This window comes from Anas acuta, unplaced genomic scaffold (genome assembly GCF_963932015.1).
Source record: "Anas acuta unplaced genomic scaffold, bAnaAcu1.1 SCAFFOLD_38, whole genome shotgun sequence".
Classification (NCBI taxonomy): domain Eukaryota; kingdom Metazoa; phylum Chordata; class Aves; order Anseriformes; family Anatidae; genus Anas; species Anas acuta.
In genome coordinates this window covers 63,745-79,646 of record NW_027076215.1, presented here as the reverse complement: position 1 = coordinate 79,646, position 15,902 = coordinate 63,745, and the positions used below count along the sequence as shown (strand labels likewise).

Genomic DNA, 15,902 nt, shown 5'->3' with positions numbered 1-15,902 from the left:
GCTGCGCCTGCCGCCTGTAACCCTCCGCCGGCAAAGATTTAAAAAATACTTCCAAAAAAAAATGAAAAAAATTAAAAGAGCGGGCGAGGGCCGGCCCTCAGTGAGGGCCGGAAGAGGGAGCCGCGCCGAGGAGGGAAGAAAGGGGGGAGGAGGGGGATGGAGGGCTCCGTGTGAGGCGGAGGGATCCGCAGCGGGCCGCGGGGCCGCCTCAGTGGGCGCCGCGCCTCCGGGAGGCCCTGCGGCGCCGCCATGGTGGTGCTGAGGCGCAGCGCCGGCAGCCGCCGGCGGTCCCTGGCTGCCATGGACTCGAGCTCTGAGTTCCTCTCGCTGCAGCCCGGCGGCAGGAGGACGAGCAGGCAGAGAGCAGCCCCGGCCGTGAGTTCCCGCGGGGTTCCCTCCGAGCGAGCCCGGGCGGGGAGCTTTGGGGGGGGGTTCGTTCACCAGCCCCCCACCCCCTCAGGCGGCCCCGCGGGCAGGTGCACGCGGGGGGTGCTGAGGGGGCTCGGAGAGCAAGGCTAAAAATCAGGGTTAATTAGTGCTGAAGTAAAAAAACCGTTAGTTAGGGGGTGTAATGTGGTTACGACTTCCCTTAAGGGGTTGATGGTGTTAGGGAAAACCCTAATTTGCTCTTAGGGACGATTCGTGTGTCTGGTATTTCATCCACACCATTTCCAGCTCCGTCTTGCTGCTCCCATCCCCGCTCAGCATCACCTGAAGGAATTGGCTGCTGTACACACAGCTAGCTAGAGCTCAAGCTCTGCTCTTCCCAAAGGCAGAGCAGAACCACCTCAAAGCACCTCCCAGCTCTCAGGGCGAGCCCCGCCTCCGAGCGGTGCTTTCAGCTCTCCGTGCCGCCGAGCTCAGCGTTCTCGGCTCTTTGGGTTCAGGCTGGGGTTTTGTTTTGCTCTTTCTCTTCCCCCTTCTCATTTCAAGTCTACTGAACTAAGCAGGAAGCAGCCCTTGGGGTGTCGTCTCTTTGCAAGCAGGCGCTGGAGGCTGCTTCAGTATCTCCACTTTGCCGTTGCAGTGTGCATGAGAAGCGGTTGTCAATGCCTGCAAGGACTTGAGCTGCCCGTGGCACGTGAGGGAAGGCTGTGCAAAGTCAGGCAGGGCAAACAGCTGGCCCGCTTTCCTTGTGGGAGCAGGAATGGGGAAGTTAAATGTAAAGTTTTCACTGAAGCGAAAGCAGAATCCTTCTCATGAAACAGGTTGTAAGGTGTGTTTGGTTTGGTTTCTTTCTTTGTGTTTTTTCACCTCTTTGCAGAACTTTCCCATGCTTCGAGGCACAGAGTCAGTCCTGTTTCGTTTGTAGGACCGCCAGCCTTTGCTGGAGCACTCATATAGCAGAGACATGTAGAAGTGCCCTAGATGACAGAGATGGCGATCCTGCTCCTAGCTGCTTGTTCACATCCTAATGTCTCTTCCCTGACTTTCTGGTGCGCAAAGACTCGGCAATAGCAGCTTTTGCAGTTTTCCCGATACCAGCAAGCCATTTACCTTCAGTTATTCGGCGTATTTCATCCATCTAGATTAAGGAGCATGCAGCAGAAAGTCTCAGGTAAACCGGAGTCTGATGGCTTCGTCTTCTCCCAAGTTTCCAGTCCCAAGGAGTCCTGTGGCAGACCGTAAGCGGCGGCTGTCCCTCTGGAGGCTGTTTGTCTGCAGCTTTACAACCCCGCTGTGATTCCTCAGGCCGAACAAGGTCGTTTTGTTGTGACCTGTACTTGACACCCGTGTGCTCCAGAGTTCCCTTTTTGTTTGGGGAAAGTGGGAAGTGGCCCTTTTCTCTGCTGAGCCTTCCTGAGTCATCTGCGTAGGGACTTGACACCAGAGCTCCTAGCCTAAACACACTTATCTGTTTGGCTGGCACTTGAGCATCTGCTTGCTTCCTTAGAGACACCCAACAGCTAACTTCTTAGAAGCAATTGTTGATCACTTCCCATAGTAGGAGGAAAATAACTTTCAAACTACTACAAAATTCCTTCCTGCAGTTTCCTTGCTCTGGTTTAGCCACTTGCTTCTGCTGAATTTCACTTCTTGAGTGCGTTTTTTTCAGCCTTGTATGACTGATACGAGCCAGTTCTGCCCTGCTGGCAGCCTGCTGCAGGTAACGTAGTGCTTCTCAGTGTCTGCTGTCTCACTGACTTGGGATGCTTTTGTAGGAGCCAGAGGATGGTCAGGGCTCCTGGTCCATTGTTCCTGGCTGTGCCCTTGTTTGAGACAAGGTGAAGATAAAAGAAGAGCTGATAAAGAATAACACGAGTACACGGCACTGTGCTTGTTGCAGAGAAGTCATCAAATAAATGCATAACTATGTGTACAGAGGTCTCCTGAGTTATTCCACTCTTTCCTTTCTTAAGCCTCCCACAGGAAAAACATTAAACATCACTGTGGCAGACCAGGCTGGTCTCATCAAGCTTTAGGTCTTGTTTCATCTCTGCTGGGTCTGGGGAATAAAAAACGTCTTCAAGAGTTGTTTCAGATGCCTGGATTCAAACTTGTGCTAGGGCAAGCATCTCGTGAGGCCCCTTTCTATCAGCACGGAGAACAGGAGGAAGAAAAGCATTCTCCCACGTGCCCTTACCAGTGCCCTCCTCTAACTTCTTCATGCCTTTGCTGTTACCTTGAGGAAACGCTAGCTAAGCTCTTAGTAAAGTTAGTGCCGGGAAGCAGAAGAATCTTGTCTATTTTCTGACTTTGGAGTGAAATTTCATTTGATGTACTCTTATTGGAACTTCATTTTGTAAACAGAACGACCCCCCACTCAAGGATATCACAGCTTCCCTCCCGTACTAAAAATGATAGTACTCACCCTTGTAGGAGCAGCAATGTGAAGAAGGTCAAGGGCAGTAAGAAGGGTTCAAAGCTTTGATATAACAAGCCTTACACTTTTTTTTGACAGAGCTCCTAATAAGCATCTTTAGCAAGGTCTGGAGATGGGAGAAAAACTCGAACTAGATTTTAATTCTAGGATGTATAATGTCAAGCTTGACTGTTCCTCTGAACAGTCAATTGAATTTAATTTTTTTAAATTTAATTAGTTTATTCTCTTTAATTTAAATTCAATGGAATTTAAAGTTTTGAATTTAAATTCCAATTGAATTTATTGAAAAAAATTCCAATTGAATTTAAAGTTTTTTGTTGTTGTTGTTTTTCACGAAACACTAAGTTTATGTGAAAGGTTTTGCTGCAATATCTTTTTGCCAAGGATATTAAGCTTAAGTTATCCACAAGAAAATGGTGGGGAGAGGGAAGCTTTAGTTTTGAAAGTTTTTTTTTGTTTGTTTGTTTTTTTCCTCCAGGTTTTTCTTGAGCACAGCAGCGTTTCAGTGTCTGCCTGCCATTAGTTGCCCCACTACCAAGTCAGGAGGGTTAATTAAACTTGCGTGAGGCAGAATTTCTTTATCTGAATCTACGTGGTTCACATAAATATATTCTTATTTCCTTCTTTCCCTAGGATTATTCTTCTACCAGTATTGAATGTTTCAACGGACACCGTTTAAGATCAATGAGAAAAAGCATCCTGCGGTGTTCGGTCTCCAGCTTTGAAGAAAGTATGGCGATACTGAGGGGAACTGTCAACAGAAGACGCTTTTCAAGGTACTGTATTTCTATATGTTCAATCTCTGTTCGATTTGTAGATTGAAAAGCAAGAGAGAAAGCATGTGCAGTGAGTTGTGGCCTGATAAACCTCCGGCTAAAATCAGCAAAGGCCTATGAGCATGCTGATGGCGTACCAGTACCTTAAAACTAGAATCCTTCTTCTCAGTGAAAGTCTTTTCTAAAACGTGTGTTTTTTTCCCCAACCCCTTTGAGGTGTTGTTGTGGTTTAACGCGGCCGGCAGCTAAACACCACACAGCCCTTCTCCAACCCTCCCACCTCCCTCTCTGGGATGGGGGAGAGAAACGGGAAAGTGAAGCCTGCGAGTTGAGATAAAGACAGTTTATTAAGACAGGAAAATAATAATGATGATGATGATGATAATAGTACTGCTAATGCAGTTGCTCACTACCCACTGACCAGTGCCCAGCGTAACCCCTAGCAGCCCGGCTGCCCCGCCCTATCCATGGTGCAGCGTGTTGCCATAAGGCAGAGCTACAGGCTGGGAGATGAGTGGTTGGAGAGCTGCCAGGCAGAGAAGGACCTGGGAGTGATGGTGGACAGTCGGCTGAATATGAGCCAGCAGTGTGCTCTGGTGGCCAAGAAGGCCAACGGCATCCTGGCTTGTATCAGAAACAGCGTGACCAGCAGGGCTAGGGAGGTGATCGTCCCCCTGTACTCGGCTCTGGTGAGGCCGCACCTCGAGTACTGTGTTCAGTTTTGGGCCCCTCGCTACAAGAAGGACATCGAGGTGCTTGAGCGGGTCCAAAGAAGGGCGACGAAGCTGGTGAGGGGCCTGGAGAACAAGTCCTACGAGGAGCGGCTGAGGGAGCTGGGCTTGTTCAGCCTGGAGAAGAGGAGGCTCAGGGGCGACCTTATCGCTCTCTACAGGTACCTTAAAGGGGGCTGTAGTGAGGTGGGGGTTGGCCTGTTCTCCCACGTGCCTGGTGACAGGATGAGGAGGAATGGGCTAAAGTTGCGCCAGGGGAGTTTTAGGTTAGATGTTAGTGTTATAAGTTGCCCCCTTAATTAATTTTCAGAGAGCATTGCATTAATAATAGAAAGGAATTTATTGAGTAAGCAACAGCAAGCAAAACAGCGCTGGGCGGCCGGGGAGTCTCGGCTCCGCCAACGGCGCGCACCTCACCCCCCCCAGGGTCCCTTTTTATATCTTGGTGATTTCAGGATTACGCAGCACGTCCGGGTATGTTCTGCGACTGCGTGCACTGTTGCTAGGGGGTCGTCTCCGTCCCTCTGGTGGTCGTGAAGATGAAGGCCGTAGTCTTCCTCGGCGTTGTGGTTCAACTTCTTTCTTTATTTGGTCATGTTGGCCCAGCGTGAGACGGGAAGGCAGGATGTTGATACACTAGTTTAACAACTTATCAGGAGATGGTTACATGAACTTTGCAGCAGTGTTTTTTGAACAAAAGAGGCTACTGAGATGCAGAAGGAGAGAAGGGGAGAGGATTCTTTTTTGTTACATTAAGCAAAGGAATTTTCATAGTGTCTAGCTAAGCATTATACAGCTCCTTACTTCAGCAGGGAGTTTTCACAACTCCTGTTCCTCAAACAGAACTCCTTGTTTTTACAAAAGACAATGAACAAACATTTATTGTGTATTACAATCCCTCCTTTTTCTTTTAGTTACTCATTTTGTTCATTGAATTTCGGCAATGCCTGGCTACTAAGAACTAATGTTTCCTCGATTTCTTCGTTAGTACTTATTGGCTCGTATTTGGCATGTATGAGCATTAAATGTGCCGCTTCTAAATGTCCCTTTAAGATCACAATCAATTTATTAAAAATACATGGTTCAAAAGTTAGTGCTATTATTAAGAACAACAAAGGTCCTGTTATTGTTGATAATAAAGTAGTAAGCCAAGGTGAATAATTAAACCAAGATTCGTACCAGCTCTGTCGGGCTTCATTCTCCCGTTTCCTTTTTTTTTTTTTCCAACCCTTCCCTGGGTCTTGCCATTGTATCTCTTACCTCTCCAGTGTGATCAGCATACACACAGCATTCCTCTTTCGGGGCTGCACACAGCCCGTCCTGTTGTAAAAAAATACCAAATCTAATCCCCTATGAATTTGTAACACTACCTCTGAAAGCAACCTGATAGATTTTCCAGGGCCGAGATGAATTGTTCAATTTAGGTCAGGTCCTCGTCCACAGCAATGCATAAGGAAGTAAATTCTTGATTTTGTTTAACCAATGAGGCTACCCTGGTTCCCACTCCAGCTCCTCCCAGGATTATAAGGGTGGCCAAAGTTAGAGCCGTGAATGGTTCCCATCTTTCCAGATGATGACTTTCCACTGTGTGCTGGGTGTACATACAATCCTCAGGGTGGTATAGAATCCTTGGTATAATTATCACCTGTATACAGAAATCACAAGACGCATTAAAGAGTTTTAGTGATAGACAAGGAGTTATGCCCACTCACAAACAAACCCACCTAGCGTTGTTGGCTGGGATTAGCCACTCGGTTGATTGTTTTCCATTCTTCATGATATTACATAGGTGACACTTCCCACTAGGAACCATGCACACACACCTACCACCTCCAGTGACTTGTGTTAGTGTTACCCTTATGTCTTTTCCCCAACTGTAATGCAGAGGGCTGTTCTCGTTTGTGCGGGTGGGCTCCCCAGGATTCCCGATAGCATCATAATATGAAGGCCTTATACTAAAGCATAATCAACAGTGTTTTGTTACATTTGGGTTTGTTTTGTTTAATAATTGGTAGCTGGCATTCACGACACCCCCATATGTTATTCTCAGCTATGTTATCATTCTCGGCTTTACCTGAGCTCGTAGGGCTGCCGAGGGTTGGAAGTGTAGTATTTTCCACAGGCTGGATTCCCTGGACACTTTCTGACAATACCTCATTTGGTCCTACTGCCTGGGGCCTATCGGCATCCTCCTTTTTATTAGTACGAGTCCTCCCCTATCTGTTCTGTGTTTGTAAAATCTGACACCTCACATTTTTCCTAGTACCCAGCTAGTATCATCCAAGTTTGTTATATTTATATATAGAACCTTGCAAATTTCTTTATTTCCATGGAAGGTTCCTGTATACCCTATACCATGCCCTCGCCACCTGTAACGGGGACCTGCTTGTTGGTTACAACCTTGCGGCCCATATCCCACTTGTAAGAATTTATTCCGACCAGCCCCGAGTGTCCAGTCCATAGCAATGGTTTCACACCCCCAGTATGCACAATAATACATGTTCGGGTAATTACAGTACCCCTTTCCTGGGTTAGAACTTGGGCAGAAATAAAATCCTGATCAGTTAAAGCATGGCTGCACTGACACCAGGTCACATAATGTGATGCAGAAACTGGGAGCACCTGCTGTCGTTGTTTGCTGGATGATGAATTGATCCTTCCATCTGATCAAGCTCCATTTAAAAGGATGATGGGGATGCGCAGACCCATAGCTGACCAAAGCGATGATACTGACTCCCATGTATCGTAGGAGGTGGTCGGAGCCCATCTAAATTGTCGGCCCCTCAGTCCCCCACCGTTTTCACTTCTCTGCCTCGCTTGTCAGTTCGGTTGCAGCGAACTACAAGGTATCGGTTCTTCTTGGCAGCAGCAGTGTTCTTCAGGGGAACCTACTAGGGAGCCTTTGAAACAGGGCCTCCTCCCCTTCCCACGATACACAGATAATATAAAATACTTATCGAGTCCGTCTTAGTGTCAGCTTCAAGTCGTCAGGGCCTGGAGCTGCCTCCCATTTACCTTCCCAGATTGGGCCTTTCACACAGCTGGCATGCGTCCATCCTTTCTCCGCAGTTCGAACAGCCGTTTCTGTGGTAAGCAAAATAACATAGGGGCCTTCCCCATCGTGGTGTTAAAGCAGTCTCTTTCCAAGTCTTAATTAGAATTGAGGGTGATCAAGTGGCAATTCCAAGTCATAGGGCATACCATATAGCACTTCAAAAGGAGAAATTCCTACATCAGTTCTGGGCTGTGTCCATATGTTTAACAGTGCAAGGGGTAAGCATTTTACCCAAGAAGCCTTAGTTTCCAGCACAAGTTTTGTTAGTTGTTTCTTAATTTCACCATTCATTCGCTCTACCTTTCCAGAAGAGGAGGGGTGCCAGGGTCTGTGAAAATCCCACTCAATCTCTAAGGCCTGCTTTAACCCTTGCAGTAAAGCTTTACACCCATTCAGTCACGTGGTCAATTAGGACAAACAAGTAAGTCAGTAAAGTCTACCTGTATACTTTGGAAAGGTCAAAGCCCTGGCTCCCGTCCCCCTCTAGATAGGTTACAGAAGACCTTTTTATTTACCTTTTGACATATAATACATCCTCTGCATGTGTGCTTCTCTAAAGTATATTCTCCTACACAGACATGCTTTCTTAGAACAACATCACACATTGCTTGCACCTCCCAATGACTCTTCTGATGTAAAACAGTTAATATTTGCCTCATTATCACTTTATTCAGCATTTCTCTCCCATCAGGGAGTATCGATTTTCCTTAAAATGATCCACATATTTGTAACATTAATACCTCCTTGGGAGGTTGTAATTGCTCCAAAATCTTTTTTAGAATTTACCCAAATAGATAGGTGGCCCTGTAAACCCCTGAAGTAAAATTGTCCACCTATATTGTTGCTTTCGCCCCCATTTCAGGGTCTTTCCAGTCAGAGGTGAATATACATGTATGTTTGCTCTCAGGGCCAGAGAGCACTCCATTAATAACACTGTTATTCCAGTCTAACAATTTACTAGTTGAATGCCCAATTTAATCATCAAATCCCTTCCCAACAAGTTAGTCTCTGCCTTGGATACATACAATAATTGCCCAGTGATCATTTTATCCCCTAGTCTCAGCTTGGTATCCCCCAAAAGTGGCACTGTTATCCCAGTCCCTTCTACCCCCATCACATTTAGGGTTTCATTAGTTAATTTAATCCCTGATACTTTACAAGTCAGTAATCACTTAGCTGCCCCAGTATATTGGGTTTGATGGCAAGGTATGGGGGGGGTGTGATGGGTGTGGGGATGGGAAACTGCAGTGGCAGCCCCTGTGAAAAAAAAAACAAAAACAAAAAACAGAAACCTCCCCGTGGTAGATAAGGGACAATTTCATCTGGCCCTAAAGGGGCCCACTGCTGCCCAGAGCCAATCCAAACAAACAAACAAACAAAAACCTGCTGCTCAACAGCAGTTGGGAGACCAAGAAACCCCCCCTGCAGACACCAAAGTCAGTGCAGAAGGAGGGGGAGGAGGCGCTCCAGGCGCTGGAGCCGAAGCCCCCCTGCGGCCGCTGGAGAGGCCCCTGGTGGAGCAGGCTGTTCCCCCCTCCCCGATGCTTGGGAAACTGAACAAACACCACAGCAAATATGCAAATATACCAAAACTTCTAGACTGTTACTTAGATAATGCCTACATCACCTTTCCCTGCTCATTCAACTTCGAATACCTTTAACACTTTCAACAAACCTTTGAACACTTCCTTTATCTTTCTCTAGCCTTTACTTTTCTAATGCCGACATCAAAGGCTCAGTCAGGGGCCAACTTAATTCCGTACCTTTTCCCTCCAAGATGCTGGAACAACATCAATATACATTTCATCCTGTTTTCCTTCTTTCCACAAAAACAACATTGACTGTAATATGGTGTTATAATTAGTAGTTCCATTTAGGAGCCACTCTGCTCCATCCTCTAGTTTATAAAGTGGCCACCACTGATTACAATATTTAATAAGGGTTCTTTTACTCTCTGTACTCTCTCATCCCACTATATCCCTCCAATGTGTTAGTATACATCCTAGGGGGCTTTTCCTCGGGATTTCTTTGCTTTGAACTTTTCCTATAGTAATCTACAGTGGTTAATATTCCACCGTTTTCCTAGAAGCTCTTTACTAGTCAATCCCAATCCCTCCAAAATCCACAATATATAGATACACAAGTAAAATCAGACCACTGTAAATTAACTGCCTGTAGACAATTACACTGGGAACATTTAAACCTGATGAGCCGATAATATGCCTGGGAAAATTTTGTTCCCTTAAACATACACCTCAATGGCAGTTCTTATATTTACATATTTACATATTAACACAGGTATAAAAGAACACTTTAACAAAAATGCCCGGGCTTTTATATATACAATATGCAATGTACAGTTATTATTCCAGTTAGAATTATTCCTCAGCAGCTGGAAACATTGTGCCAGTTGCCATTAAAGCTCGCTTACCCTCCTCCTGTCTCTTTCTTAAAATCTCGGACGTCCCTGGAGTTAATGTGGACGGCCACATATTCCTAGTCACTGGTCCCTGAACGCTAGAGTCAAAGTCGCTATCAGAGTCTCCCTGGGGTTGCGGATTAGGAAGCCCGGGAGTCAGAGGGGCTGCAGATGGTGGTGGTGAAATATAGGGAGGCAGTGGGGCTGGGATCTCTAATTTTCGGTTTTTCTTGTGCCTCCCATTCCCTCCTTTTTCTTTTAGAGGATATAAATTGGCTCGAGTTTCCAAGATGATCCACAAATGTCCATATTCACTTTCTTCCAAACTAAAAGGTTCCTTTGAGTTTACATAAATGTTTAGGGCCTGGCAAACCCAATCTTCAAAGGACCCAAATACGGGCCAGTAAAGGTGGTCTCCTCAAATCTGTTTACCACCCCAAACTTCAACACAATAATGTATCATTTTTACTTTATTGCTTCCCCGCCTAAAAGGGGAATCCTGCCAATTTTTAATCATTAATCCCAGGGTAACCTAACATCAGACGTTACCCTGCCCATGGGACCAGAAGGCTTACTCTTCTTCTGTCCCATCTTCTGGAGGGCCTTCACACACACACACACACACAAATCGCTTCCCCCTTTTCGTGGCCCAGTCCCTCGCGGGATGTGGGAACCGCACTACCGAGGGGTCCGCACTCGCTTCGTCCGCAATTGGACGTCTCACAACGCTACGCTCCAGGATACCCAACCCCAACCGAACGGATCACCGGCCTATACTTACTCACTCCTGAGTCTTCGTTCGGTCTTCGTGCACAAAGATTACTAGGGGTTGCCGGCTTTATTTGCTTGCTGCCGAATTTAGGGTTCGTCGGTGAAGGATTTGAATGAAAGTAGTCCTAGCGAAGGCCGCTGAAATCAGCGGGGCGCCCCCTCCGAAGGTCTTTCAATCAGATTGCCTTCATCCGAGTCACGGCACCAAATTTGTTATAAGTTGCCCCCTTAATTAATTTTCAGAGAGCATTGCATTAATAATAGAAAGGAATTTATTGAGTAAGCAACAGCAAGCAAAACAGCGCTGGGCGGCCGGGGAGTCTCGGCTCCGCCAACGGCGCGCACCTCACCCCCCCCAGGGTCCCTTTTTATATCTTGGTGATTTCAGGATTACGCAGCACGTCCGGGTATGTTCTGCGACTGCGTGCACTGTTGCTAGGGGGTCGTCTCCGTCCCTCTGGTGGTCGTGAAGATGAAGGCCGTAGTCTTCCTCGGCGTTGTGGTTCAACTTCTTTCTTTATTTGGTCATGTTGGCCCAGCGTGAGACGGGAAGGCAGGATGTTGATACACTAGTTTAACAACTTATCAGGAGATGGTTACATGAACTTTGCAGCAGTGTTTTTTGAACAAAAGAGGCTACTGAGATGCAGAAGGAGAGAAGGGGAGAGGGTTCTTTTTTTTTGTTACATTAAGCAAAGGAATTTTCATAGTGTCTAGCTAAGCATTATACAGCTCCTTACTTCAGCAGGGAGTTTTCACAACTCCTGTTCCTCAAACAGAACTCCTTGTTTTTACAAAAGACAATGAACAAACATTTATTGTGTATTACAGTTAGGAAGAACTTCTTTACCGAAAGGGTTGTTAGGCACTGGAACGGGCTGCCCAGGGAGGTGGTGGAGTCACCATCCCTGGAAGTCTTCAAAAGACGTTTAGATGTAGAGCTTAGGGATATGGTTTAGTGGGGACTGTTAGCGTTAGGTCAGAGGTTGGACTCGATGATCTTGAGGTCTCTTCCAACCTAGAAATTGTGTGTGTGATTTCTGTGTGCATGGAATTCTTTGGCCAGTTGGGGTCGGCCATCCTGAATCTGTCCCCTTGCAGCTGTTGCTGTGTGCCAATTCTGATCGCTAGTAGGACAGTGAGACACCGAAAGGTCCTTGGCTTGTTGTAAGTACTGCTCTGCAGCAATTGAAACATCGGGGTGGTATCAGCACTCTTCTAAACATCCTTTTACACATCCTAAGCCAAAACATTTAAGAAGAATTTAAGAAGAGATTGGACTGTGCACTTAGTCACATGGTCTGAACTTGGGTAGACCTGTGCGGTGTCAAGAGTTGGACTTGATGATCCTTAAGGGTCCCTTCCAACTCAGGATATTCTATTCTATGATTCTATTCTATGATTCTAACATAGCAACGTACCCGCTACTAGGAGAACTAACTGTCCTAACTGAAACCAGGACATGTATCTTTTCCACTTGGGTGCTATTGCTCATAATTTTGAGAATTCAACATGAGCAAGCTAGGAAATGTGGGTACATACAGAACCGCATGTATATCGTACACAGCAGACTTGGGATCTGGATCCTCCGTGAGGCCTACAGGCTTCTCTTTGTATACCATGGAGCACTGGCTTGTAAACATGGTGAAATTTCCCATCCTTGATGGGTCTAATGCAAAAAGTCTCTTCTCCCTTCTCTCCCGTCCTCTTTCTTAATGTAGGCAGTTGAGAAAGCCGAAATTGGAACAAAAAAAAAAGAATATAACACAGGCAAGTGGCTGTAACTCCCCGGGATACCGATTTATGCTGGTTACTGAAGAGGATGGCACTTGGTCACTCCATCGCTTTCATTTGGCACCAAAGCCTTCTGTAGTCAGCTGAATTCACTCATCAGTGACTTTTCTGTGAAGAGAGGTAGGTGCAAATAGGAGATTTTATGAATTCCTTGGGGAGGGAGCAGTGTGAATTGCAGCTTCGTAGGCACAAAGCAAACTGTTCTAATTGTGCAAAGTAAATTGATACTTGGTAAGTTTAAACTTAGTTTTATAGGTGGCAACCACAAAACTAAACCTTAGCTGTGATCCTACCACCACAGTGGTGTAGCTCTTCCCTTCCCCTTGTCCTCTTGGCTCTTTTAATGACAGTGCAAGCAACAAACCTGTGCCAAAGGGTGCTGTACGGTAAACAATGGGCAGGCTTTTTTCTAAAAAGCACGAGTTTGAGTTATCTGGTGTTTGGGTGTTTCTCTTGAAACGATTCTTACCTCCTTGAGCTGTTAGATCATAATGCAGGAAATGAAAGTGCTGCATGCATAAACAGAGTAATAAAACATACACCTCTTAGGAAGAGGCTTGCAATGTAATAGTGTTTTTTTTGAGCACTGTTAGATACAGTTTGACATGAATGGAGTGAAAACACCTTAGAGAAAGGTGTTGATTGTTCTCACTTTTCCAAGACAGAAATAACTGGAGTAAATTTCCCTCCTGCATGGAACAAAAGTTGCACGTTTGTTTTTGTCTGGCTAGCTTTCAGTCTCTTTAAAAATTCTCTACAGGTCACAGTTTTTAAGTAGACAGTTTAAACGTGCAGAGCGATAAATAAGTGTAATGCAGCGGTTGTGTCAACAACTTCTGATCTGAAATTTAAAGAAAAATCAATCCACTTTAGGGTGCCTTTTTTGTTTGTTTACATTTTACAAGAGCAATGGTGAAATAAGGAGAATCCCATCTTGACTGTTTCAAAATACTTTTTCCGCGTTTCAGTCACCAGAACATTGAGGAGTAGAGCTGGTGCAAAAACTATGAGACGAGTCCATGGAGAAAACAGGGACTTGGAGCTGCGCCGCAGCTGTAGAGTCCGACGCAGTCGGTACTCTACTACTAACTCGTCCATTCTATTTGACAAACTTATAACAAAGTAAGTCATCTTTTCTTGCAGACCTCTTAAAATGATCTTTCTTAGCAAGCCTTTGCACTATGGCATGATGTTGGCCTTGACTTGCTCTTTTTTTTGACAGCAAAGAGGTATGGCTGCTCCTGGCATTGAGAGTTCAATTTGTTGAGTTTTCCCCATTTGGCAGTTTTCTTAGCATCAGAAGTGCCGTCATTTTTAATGAACTTTTTGTTCCATACTCACAAAAGTGAATGTAATGCTTGGTTAAGAAACTGAGGACAGTTTGATACAGTCAAAGCAAAGTAGTCCTAGCGATTCTGCATTTCTGTCCATGGTTTATTTCTGTTTCTGAAGCCAAAATTGTTTTCTGCTTCAGAATTTGCTTTCCTTTCATTTCATCATTTTCTACAACACGAAACTTAGATTCCCGTGTAGAGAAGAACAAACAGCCTTTCCTTGGTTAACAAAAAATGACTTAATGCTACTGTGCAGAGCAACTTAAGTAGGATTAAAAGTTGACATAATTTTTTTATATCATCTTACTAGGATGTCAGAATTCTTATTTTCCTCCTGCATTTAAATATATATATATTTTAAATGTGCTCAGTAAGAGGGGAAAATAAACCTGAAAACAGCGTATGTTTGCAAATCCTCAAAAGCTTGTTCTTAAATCTCTATCAAAACTAAAGATTTGACCTAATTTTTTGGTAATGTCTAAAGTCTTGGCTAAGTGTCAATGACTTTTGCTTTGTGCATACTACATTAAAATCTCTTATTGATTGCGTGTGCTGTTTTATTTTTTTCATACATACCTAACTTTGCTCTTACATGTCAAGTTTGTATCTTAGTACTGTGGAAGTTGTGCTACAAAAAATGGATGAAATGGAGCAGATGCGTAGATGCCAAAGATGTTGGGAAGATGTTGAGGTACAAATGACAGAGCAAATACTCCGTCAGTTTGCCATTTTTGTAGAGTATTTCACGTAGGGAAGTAACTTAGTTGTAATTTTAATTGAACTGAAATAACTTCCTTCCAAAGAATAGTGTGGTCTAAACTACCATTTGGTCTTGCTCTCTGGTTATATCTTCATGTCTTACTGATAGGGTTGTGCTCCAGATATCTTTTCAGAGTGGAGGAAGCATCTTCTGCAGAAGATGTGGGATAACGGGGAGATGCTGAAATGCATGTCTTCCACTCCAGTTTCTGAATTGCCTTCTGCTTTTTGAATGGACGCTGTTTACAAACAGCTGTTTCGGACTTGGGTTTTTACTGCAAATGTTACTAAAAGCTCTGCCTGGGGGACTGAATATGCAAAAAGACTGGTGCTTTCCATCAGCTTGGCAGTTTAAGCTGTTTAGCTTTTTCTCCTTAACTCCTAAATCATATTTCTCGTCATGCTCAGGAACGCACTTACTTGGAAAGCTTAACAAAAGGCAGTGCATAGCTTCCTGTGTTGGTCACTCACTCGAATTTTGATTCCTGTTAACGTTTTTTTTCCTGAGAGCTCACAAAGAATCTCCAGTATCATGTAGCTTTAATCATCTGTTACAGGCAAATGGAGCTGTTTTCTTTAATTGACCTAACTTGCATTTTAGAATTCTTCCTTGGTTGCAAACTGCTCCCAGAGTTTTCAGGAACTTGAAGCCTTTCAAATTTCCAGCTGAATGAACTGATGGCTACTTTATGTATATTTGTTTGTGTGCTGGCCTTGCCTGAGAGCTTAAATAAACCCCTGTCTCTAGAGGAACCCCTGTTAAAGTTGTATGCAGCAATCATACTTCCTCTGTCTTAGTTTTGCTCTATTAAATTCAACTATTTTATTAAATTACTGTTCTTTTGAATGATAGGCACATCATTTTAAAACTTCCCGATAACCTACTTTCATAGCTTTTAGTTTAGCTCTGAATTCCCTTTTTTTTCTCTCAAATCACAGAATGGTTGAGGTTACAAGGGGCCTCTGGAGGTCACCTGGTCCAACCCTCCCCTGCTCAAGCAGGGACACCTAGAGCTGGTTGCCCAGGGCTGTGAAATGAATCCAGAATTGTCCACAGTACTTTTTATTAGCATCTCTCACACGCCTGTATGATTTCTTTTGGTATGTCTGCTAGAAAGGTAGTTCTTTTTCCCTGGTTCTGTCACGCTGTAGGTTATTAACCTCTGATTAACTAATGCACTCAGTTGTGTATCTGGGCAAGTATTTAACCACTGCATGTACTGAGCCCTGGTTTAGAGCAGAAATTCTTGTTGCTGATTGTGGGTGCACGCAATCATATTCCCATTCTCTCCTCTTGTGCAATAATTTATTTTTTGTGTGTATACGGGGTGCCTCGATAATGTTACTGTGTAAGCATCAACAGACAGACGTGTCTGTCAGTGGATGTACGTGTATGCACGTCTGTTTTTCTGCACGTTTGTGACCGATCTTTCTTGCTG

General features: G+C 44.8%; 1 protein-coding gene across 5 annotated transcripts in view; it reads left to right on the top strand.

The window, feature by feature from the left end:
- The first annotated feature begins 168 nt into the window (after positions 1–168).
- The window catches only part of LOC137849107 (ATPase family AAA domain-containing protein 2-like), a 66,672-nt gene continuing 50,938 nt past the window's right edge, over positions 169–15,902 (top strand). For all 5 annotated transcript variants that reach the window (XM_068668586.1, XM_068668585.1, XM_068668584.1 and 2 more), the window contains exons 1-5: positions 169–375; positions 3,458–3,600; positions 12,298–12,490; positions 13,339–13,492; positions 14,317–14,395. The gene's annotated coding sequence lies outside the window, so the exon portion shown is untranslated. The remainder of the gene's footprint in view (positions 376–3,457; positions 3,601–12,297; positions 12,491–13,338; positions 13,493–14,316; positions 14,396–15,902) is intronic.